This window comes from Toxorhynchites rutilus, chromosome 3 (genome assembly GCF_029784135.1).
Source record: "Toxorhynchites rutilus septentrionalis strain SRP chromosome 3, ASM2978413v1, whole genome shotgun sequence".
NCBI classification, from domain to species: domain Eukaryota; kingdom Metazoa; phylum Arthropoda; class Insecta; order Diptera; family Culicidae; genus Toxorhynchites; species Toxorhynchites rutilus.
In genome coordinates, this window is record NC_073746.1 from 127,379,863 (window position 1) to 127,389,456 (window position 9,594).

Below are 9,594 nucleotides of genomic sequence, written 5' to 3' on the forward strand. Positions count from 1 at the left end.
TCTATATATACTAGCTGACCAGGCAAACGTTGTTCTATAGTAGCTATAGCTATAGTATTGTTGGAAAGGTATTTTTGCGCACTATAATATAGTCCTTGACAGTGTTTTGTTTGGTTAAGTCGTTCGTGAGTTATAGTGTCGCATATGTGGAGCAAAATAAAGAGAAAATCCGACATATTTTACAGTACTACAGTAGGCTCGACCGATTTTGATGAAATTATACTCAAAATACTTGGTAGGTATGAAAATAGGTTGTAAACTATATATGATACCGGTAGGATACCGATAACCATACATTTAATACCGAATAGGGTGGCTCTATGCAGAAAAAAAGATCTGGATATTTTTTTTCAAAAATTTGACTTCATACCCTACATATAACCTCAAATTTTGACCCCAATTCCCTATTTTTAATTGCGATTTTATTATTTTTGTGTCAAAAATATTCTAATAATTTAACCGTTGTTCGTTTTTTTAACAGAACGAATTCATTTAAGTTGTTCAATGACTGATGGCGTAACGCCCGCTTCATTGAACATCCACAAATACACAAGTAACATCAATTCATCTAAAGCAGGGAGCATCTCCGACGAGCTGGAAGCCTTTTTGAATGAGCACAATGAGTTATCGTAATTCTTCAAATCACATTTGCTCGGATTACAAAATGACAATCACGCTATTGCAATCAACCCTGATGGTCGACGCGAAGGTAGAGATTGAACGACTGCAATTCTTACTACACAATCAACAAAAGCGATGCGAGGAATAATACATTCACTTGCGAGACACTATCATGAGCAACGCCGACACAGCTTTAGTTATAGCCAGGCCAGAGCGCAATGCATTGTCATGACATTGCGCGTGTGTTCAAACACAAATGAAGTTCGATCGTATTCGTCCCCACATATTGTTGGTTGTATTCTGTTGAATGGAAAAAGCGCAATTTTGCATTCTGTTCAAGCTCAAGTCCAATCGAGTTGAGCAAATGTGACAACCTTGCCACGCAATTCGACGTAAACAACATTGGTCTCCATGTTCCATTTCTATGAAGCAAAAATAGTCATGGTTTTTCGGGTGGAATAAACACGCAAAATTTAGCATTCAAACACATTCAAAACAAATTTAGCATCCAAACGAAATCGAATAATAATTTTCATTCAAATTTCAACAATTTAGAATTATTTCCGGAATTATGCCGATCAGATAGAGAGTAAATTGAACCACAAATACGGATGACTTATTTTGACCATAGTTTCGCGACAAGGCGAACGAATTTAAGAGTGTTAAAATCGATTTCGATTGAATTGTAAAATCCGATCACTCATATGCATATATGAATATTGAGTTCTACAAATCGGTGAAGAGTAATAAAAACATCCATGAATAAAGGAAGCAATATGGCTGTGTTTCAAACTTAGATTACCGATGTGAATACTCCTCGATTGAATGACAACGATAAAATAACGCGATTCCAAACAGGCCGATTAATCAGCTCCATTGAAGTTAGCTGGCGTATCGCTGTTTTCCAATTTATGAACGAGACCAAGTTGTTATAAACTAAGCCATGTTGAAAATCACATGCACGTATTTTATAACAAGGAGATAGCAATAAATATTGATTTTCTATATTTCATTTTTTCTACTTTACGACAAACTTATATTACTTTTTTCAGTTGACGTTTAACTTTTAAGAGGTCAAACATGTCAGTTACGTTAATGAAATACACCAAGAAACATCATATAACCTTTCGTTCAAATCATTTAATTGGTTTTTTTATCGGTCACATTCGATTTATTTTAAAGATCGTTAAAATATTCAAACACACTTACAATACATTAGTGTGTTTTATTCAACACCCAAAATATTCACTAGAAATAATTTATTTGGCAGAACAACGTCTCGATACAATCTCGATACAATGAATACAACTAGAACTACGTGCTTACAACGACACCTCGCGGAAATACCGCAGGACTTTTTTGACAGCCTAATATATATATATATATATATATATATATATATATATATATATATATATATATATATATATATATATATATATATATATATATATATATATATATATATATATATATCAATGGATTTCTGTCTGTCTGTCTGATTCTTATGGACTCGGAAACTACTGACCCGATCAACATGAATATTGGTATGTAGGTGTTTTTGGGGCCGGGGAAGGTTTTCGCGATAGCTTGAGACCCCTTCCCTCCCTCTAAGGGTGAGCTGCCATACAAATCAAACACAAATTTCTACATTACTCGGGAATTAATCAACCAAATGAAACGAAATTTGGCATATGGAAGTTTTAGGGTGCAATAAATGTTTCTATGGTGATTAGACTCCCCACCCCCCTTCCTAAGGGGAGGCTGTCATACAAATGAAACTAATTTCTGCATTACTCGAGAATTTATCAAGCAAATGAAACCAAATTAGGCATATTGAGGTTTTAGGATGCAATAAATGTTTCTATGGTGGTTAGACTCTCCACCCCCCTCTGTAAGGGGGGGGGGGGGGGCTGCCATACGAATGAAACACAAATTTCTGCATTACTCGAGAATTAATCAATCAAATGAAACCAAATGAGGCATGTGGAGGTTTTAGGATGCAATAAATGTTTCTATGGTGGTTCGACACTTCACCCCCTCTCTTAGGGGGGGCTGTCATACAAATGAAACACTAATTTCTGCATTATTCGATAATTAATCAAGCAAATGAAACCAAATTAGGCATATTGAGGTTCTAGGATGCAATAAATGTTTCTATGGTGGTTAGACACTCCACCCCCTCTCTAAAGTGGGGCTGCCATACTAATGAAACACAAAGTTCTGCATTACCCGAGAATTAATCAAGAAAATGAAACCAAATTTGGCATGTGGAGGTTTTAGGGTGGAACAAATGTTTTTACGGTGGTCAGACACTCCACCCCCTATCAATGGGGGAGCTGCCATACAAAATTAAACGGGGTCGATTAGAAGATCAATCAATGAACAGTTCTGCGATTGGACCTATGAACTTGCTCATAGTAAGAAAACGTGAAGGTATTGATAACAAAAAACAAATTTTGGGCGGGACGAAGTTTGCCGGGTCAGCTAGTTTCTTATAAATACTACATCTTAATAATTATATTTCATTAATTTTTGTTTTATAATAACCGACCGATTGTTATTTTTTTTATCCCATTTGTTTATTTATGGCTCATTAGCATATTAGCTGTAACAGAGCCGAATTTCAATCGTGTACACGTGACATGTTTATCATATCTATAAATAGTACATTACACAGTTGCCATTTTTCGGCGTAAGAGAATTCCTTCTATACCATATGGTACATTACACACTAGCTATTTAGGCGTAATAGTATTCTTTCTGTCCTTCCATTATCCATTTAGACCACCAGACAGCGGAGACAGCTGATATGATCATTATTGTTTTATTCACAGCATAACAGCCCGATGTTTTTCTTGTTGCAAGCAGAGCTTGCATATGGATAGAGAGAGGCCAGGACTCCGACACTGAATCGATCTCCATCGCTGATGATTGTTGCGTGGACCTAGTTATTCTGTAACAACACAAAGATTGTCAATGAGGGCCCTGAGTTTTGAATTGTTATTGTTGTTGTTGATATCGTGGGTGTATACATCGATATCGATTGCATTTTATCTTTTATTGGAATATCCTACGGCAGGGGTGATTTAAATTTACTGGGTGGCACGCACATAAAAAATCCCTAAGCATATTGAATAAAAAGATAAAAATAAGTTCAATGAATCATATAAAGATATTTATTTGAGTAAAATTGAATTCCACTTACCGCTCTTTGTTTCACGCAAATTGACCGAGTCTCGGCAGCATTTTCTAGGAATTGAAAACGCGTGACCAATAATCGTGATCGCGTTTAATTGATTCATCGTTTAATCTATTCATAATAATATAAAACCATTATTAGAATAAAAACGTTTCAAATTCCTTGTAGAAAACATGATACACTTAGAGGCGAATGAACTGAAAATTTAAAGCCTCTCAAAAACAAAGAAAGAAAGAAAATGATACACTATCAAAAAGGATTTTTTTTCAATTAAGAATAATCGCATCTCGGTATAACCTCATTGGTTACGATATCGGCAATGCGCAAAGCTAAGTTGGATAATTATTTTAAACGAAAAATTTCATATTCGTTCAAAATTTTTATTTAAAAATGTGCGTCTGCGAACAGAAAATAGTTGCTAGGGGCCAGATCTTGAGAGTACGGTGGATGCGGAAGCAATTCGAAGCCCAATTCATGCAATTTTCAATTTAATTGATTTGTGATTTTTCGTTTTTTTCACAACAACGAAAGTTGCTTCACTCTCAATACTGTAACTCACGAGCCAATCGACAGATTGCTGTCAAATTTTGACACGTATCCATTGAAAGATGGTGCTTCATGACAGTCAAGTAGATTTTTGCAAGAGTCGCCATCTAGACGTCAACCTTATGAACTTTCCCAATTTCAAAACGGGAGATTGCAGGTTACGTTACAGGAAGATCAATGGAGCCATCTTGTCCATCGCCGAATTGATAAACTCCATGGTTCCAGTTCCAGAAGCCACCAATGTACCATACATCAACTGACTATCGCCGTCGTGTTTTACTGTGGTAACCAAATGCAGAATCTGAAGCACCGATCCTGATTTCCTCCACGCCATCTGTCTTCCATCCGATTCAAACAGATTGGTTTTCGGCTCTTCCGTATTAAAGACCTTGTTCCAGAGCTCCTCAGGTCTGCTTACATATGCCTTAGCAAACAACATTTTCTTGGTGAAATGCATCGATTTGTCTTTCTTCTCTCTCCATGAGCACTTTTCCCTTTGGCATTTTCAAGATTCATTGATCAAAACAATTAAAACAAAGGAAAATGTAACTGGTCTTATAGAAACTTGACAGTTGAAAATACGAAAATATTCGTTTACGCTCAGCGCTTGCACACACACATATGAAAATCATCCAGTGTATGATAGTCACCAATACCTACAAACTAGAATATAAATTGAAGCATTGTTTGTTTACAATGACACAAAGCAGCAATATCATCACCTGGTCTTATAGAAGTTGTACAAAGTGTATTTCCCGGGGAGCCCAGGTCCGTTGAGTAATAACCGAAATATGCCTAATCAGTTTCAGAAAAGTTACCAGTACTGTTTATTCCTTACATTGTGTCAATACGGGTTACGGGACAAGAGAGTATTTGTCCATTAAGGTGAAGGTGGAAGCTAGCCATTGTAGTAGTATAGGTAAACCCTCGTGTAAAAATGGGGTAATAGTGTTTGTGAGAGAAGAGCAAAGCACACGTAAATAGATCAATTCACTTATCAGACTGTGTGGCGCTTCATTGACACGAGTCTTTGAATACATTTGAAAAAAAAAACAAATAACAATTCAATACTAAAGTAAAATGTATGACGATATGTTCCGATGAACAATTGCAAATATAAATATATATAGAAGGTGCATTTGCATATGATTCTGATTATACGCGAGCGTAACATGAGCAAATTTATAACACATGCGAATTGGGGCACTTTTGGTATTAACAAGTTATTCCGCATAGTAACTCGATGTTGATAATTCCTTAATATTTTCCTTCGTTGATCGTATTGTTTTCACATATTCACGTTGGAAAGCCTTAACCCTTCTCTTCGTTGGCCGAGGCATTTAGATTGAATTTAATACTTTTCCGTTTACTGTTTTTGAAAGCATAGGCAGCCGTGGCAGTGTTCCGAGCTCTGCAATACAATTTTCTTACCCAATGTTAAAGTTGCTAAAACTTACATTATAGACCCATTAAACGTAAAAATAATAATTGTATTGATATCAACACAATTTTATTCTATTGATTTTCATGATATGGGACGCTATGACTCCGGAATAACATTTTATTGAGTGGTTTTTATAGCTGTTTCGATGATGTTGTTTGGTATCAGTGTCGAAAAAATAACGATGCTTCCACCAATACAAACAAAACCATTGCAGAAGATTGAAAAACGAAAATTTAACTTTCAGAGCACTTGCTCGAGTTTTCCGACGTTCTTCACTATACGGTGCGAAAGCAGATGAAAATTTAATATCTTGTGAGTAATCGATTAGAGTTTGGTTGATATTACTTGATGGGAAGTGTGCGAAAACGATCATTTTCTTCACACTGTTTCGCAGAATTATTGATTTTCGGGCGAGAGGTGAGGGAGGGAGATGAAAGAAATGAGCGCCATTGTGGCAGCCATTTATGGCTAGCTTCCACCTTCACCTTAATCTACGCTGGTCCGAGTACCATATAATCTGTTGAGAAGTATCCGAAATATAGCCATTTCCGTTAAATCAATTCCAAAAAGGCCTTGTTCTCACTGCAGCGGGGCGTCAGCGTGGCTTGTGCGGGGCGTATGATGCTTACTTTTAATCGTGTGTGTTCTTACCTATTTGTTCACACCAGGCTGACGTGTCGTGAGCGTGGTTTTGGCGTGTGGCTGGCGTGCAAACAAAAACACTTCACACCGGCGATATTTGTACATCTCCGCTTCTCTCTTGCATATGTTTGTTTGTAGTAGTGACATCATTTTAATTTTTCGCGTTTTTTTTTATTTTTACGTTTTTCACCGTCCGATTTTTGTCCCGGATACGTCCAACGATGTTGGAATATTTGAAAATAAACCAATTTTCATTCTTTCATTCAATAACACACATTGACAATTTGTATGAAACACACCGAAGACACGCCGCTGGCACGGTGCAATGTGAGTGAATTAAAATATCGTTTCGAGAAGTGAACACGCCCCGCTCACGCCACGTTGATGCCCCGTATAGATCACGTTGGCCATGCTTCACTGTCAATTTTTCGTAAATTTGGAAAAATGTCGTCGAACGAAAAAGAGCGTCGTAAATTGATCCTGTGCACTCATTTCGAGAATCCGGAGTTGTCACATCGGGACATCGGTAAGATGCTGGGAATCGTCCAATCCACGGTCAGCAGAGTACTAAAACGATACTTCGAGAACCTAACCATCGACCGGAAGGTGAAGAACGGCAAAAATGGATGCTCCGTCAGTGAAAAAGATCACAAGCGCGTAGTTAAGCAGTTTAGACGTGATCCGAGAAGTTCGGTCCGGGATGTCGCCAATAAGCTGAATTTGTCAAGTTCATTCGTCCAGCGGACCAAGCAGCGGGAGGGCCTGCGTACATACAAGGTTCAGAAGGCTCCTAACCGCGACGAAAGGCAAAACATGGTGGGGAAGACGCGAGCCCGGAAGCTGTACACTGAAATGCTGACGAAGCCGCATTGCCTGGTAATGAACGACGAAACCTACGACAAAGCGGACTTTCGTCAGCTGCCGGGCCTGTTGTTCTTCTCCGCAGGGGACAAATTCAGAGTTCCGGAGGAGATTCGCAAGCAGAAACTATCCAAGTTTGCCAAAAAGTACATGGTGTGGCAAGCGATCTGCTCTTGCGGAAACCGGAGCGCCCCCTTCGTGATGACCGGCACGGTAAACGGGCAGGTTTACCTTAAGGAGTGCCTACAGAAGCGCTTACTACCACTATTGAAGCAGCACGAGGGCCCGACCATCTTCTGGCCGGATCTCGTTTCGTGCCACTATTCAAAGGACGTGTTGGAGTGGTACGAAGCCAACGGGGTCACCTTCGTGCCAAAGGAAATGACCCCGCCCAACGCGCCGGAGCTTCGCCCAATAGAGAGATATTGGGCGATTATGAAGCAGGCCCTCCGGAAGAACTCAAAAGTTGTCAAATCGGAGGCGGACTTCAAGAGAAAATGGATTTCTGTTCAAAAAAAACTACAACCTGACGTTGTACAGAACCTTATGGACGGGGTAAAGAGGAAGGTGCGAGCATACGGGCTTGGGCTCGAAGTATGAATAAAAAAAAAATGCCAAAAGTTGTTTAATAGTTTTTATTTTACTGTCTAAAATTTTCAAAAGGATCGGTCTACTGGGCGAATTTCTACAGCGTTTTTTCCGTGATGCAATTTGATGTGACACACCCTTTATTACTGTTTTTTCATTGCATCCTTTCTTTAGATTTGCGCATCAAACCATGTAGGGAAGTGCGGATAATACGTACAGGGAGGTAATATGGACATTTACATAGTTACATTTTGAATTTCAAATTTCTGTTGTTGAGAACCCGTTCTGTGAGTGCAAAAGAAAAATACAAATGTTTGACTTTCGTATAGTTATTCGCTAAATATAATGGTCATACATATACACACTTGTGAAAGAATTACACTTGTGGAATAATTGTAAACAGTAAACTATAAATTAATCAGTGGCTTATGGTTATTTTTAACAGTTACAGTTTCGGGGATATTTTATTTATAGTGGACAATATCGAAAACAAGATAAAGAAAAGAAAGTTCCTAGAAATCCTTTTATATCATCTTTTTATGTCCCATCTAAAAAAAGATATTAATTTCTAGTTTACCAAGAATACAGAGACAAAAAATATTAGAAATATGCAAACTTTATATTCCAGAACCTTTATCATCTGGTAATTGTCTAGAAGGTCGTTATACATTCTTCTCTTTGATAAAAGATCCGAAAAATACCCAACAACTGCATGGAATGTAAAAAATATGTTTGTTTCGGGCATGCAGTTATTCTATGTTCTGATTCTCACTCCAATGAAACCACAATCGATCAATACGTTTTTATGTTGTTTTATAGCTCTTTATACTTCCATGAATTATATTCAGGTGCTAACTTTTAATTAATAACAGTTAAAAATTCGAATTTCGTTATTTGTGTTGGAGTATCAAAAATTACTCTGTTTTGAGGAGGCTGAATTAGCTGACGTTTAAAACATAATAAAGATGAAGGAAACTAATTTTTTTTCACATAAATGCCAATAAAGCCTGAAAAATACACAATGGCAACATTACAGAGAAGTTCAATTTTCGGTCTGTGACACCTTGCACGAGTATACGTGTTATGATTTTGCACGCGAGTCCAGCCAATTTTTTTTCATTCATCATTGTAACATAAAATCGTTACCATGAACACTGTCCGGTTTTTCATAATTTCCGATAAAATCTGTTACTCTATTAAATAAATGCCGTTCTGAATCATATTTCGGAAAGCATCACATTTCGGACACTCTGTAATAATGGTAATAATAACTTGGAATGCTTAATGCCCCGATGATATAACTGAAGGGTTACTCTAATCTCTCTCTAATCTCTAAGAATCAATTGTGATATTAATTTTATAGTTATAGATTTTATAGTATAGAAATATAAAGCAGTCCGAAATATGGTTCAGAACGGTAGATTCGCTACGAAAACGTAAATTTTCATTCATCATCCGATGTGTGCGCCCATTTGCACCGTGTTGCCAATACTTGCAGTAAATGATGAACTGAAATACTAAAGTGAACAAACTTGTTACCTTCAAAACTGTCGATTCAAAAAGGTAATTTCGAAAAGCACACCTCTTCGAAAAAGTTTTCAATTTTCTTCCCTGTTTCAGTCATTGGCTTTTTGCTTAGCGCCTCTGAGGGCACTGCTGTTACAAGTTACAACTTGTTGAATTATTGTAC

General features: G+C 37.5%; 1 pseudogene; it reads right to left on the bottom strand.

The window, feature by feature from the left end:
• Nucleotides 1-4,003: 4,003 nt before the first annotated feature.
• On the bottom strand, nucleotides 4,004-4,154 carry LOC129780951 (U4 spliceosomal RNA; annotated as a pseudogene).
• Between the last annotated feature and the right edge of the window lie 5,440 nt (nucleotides 4,155-9,594).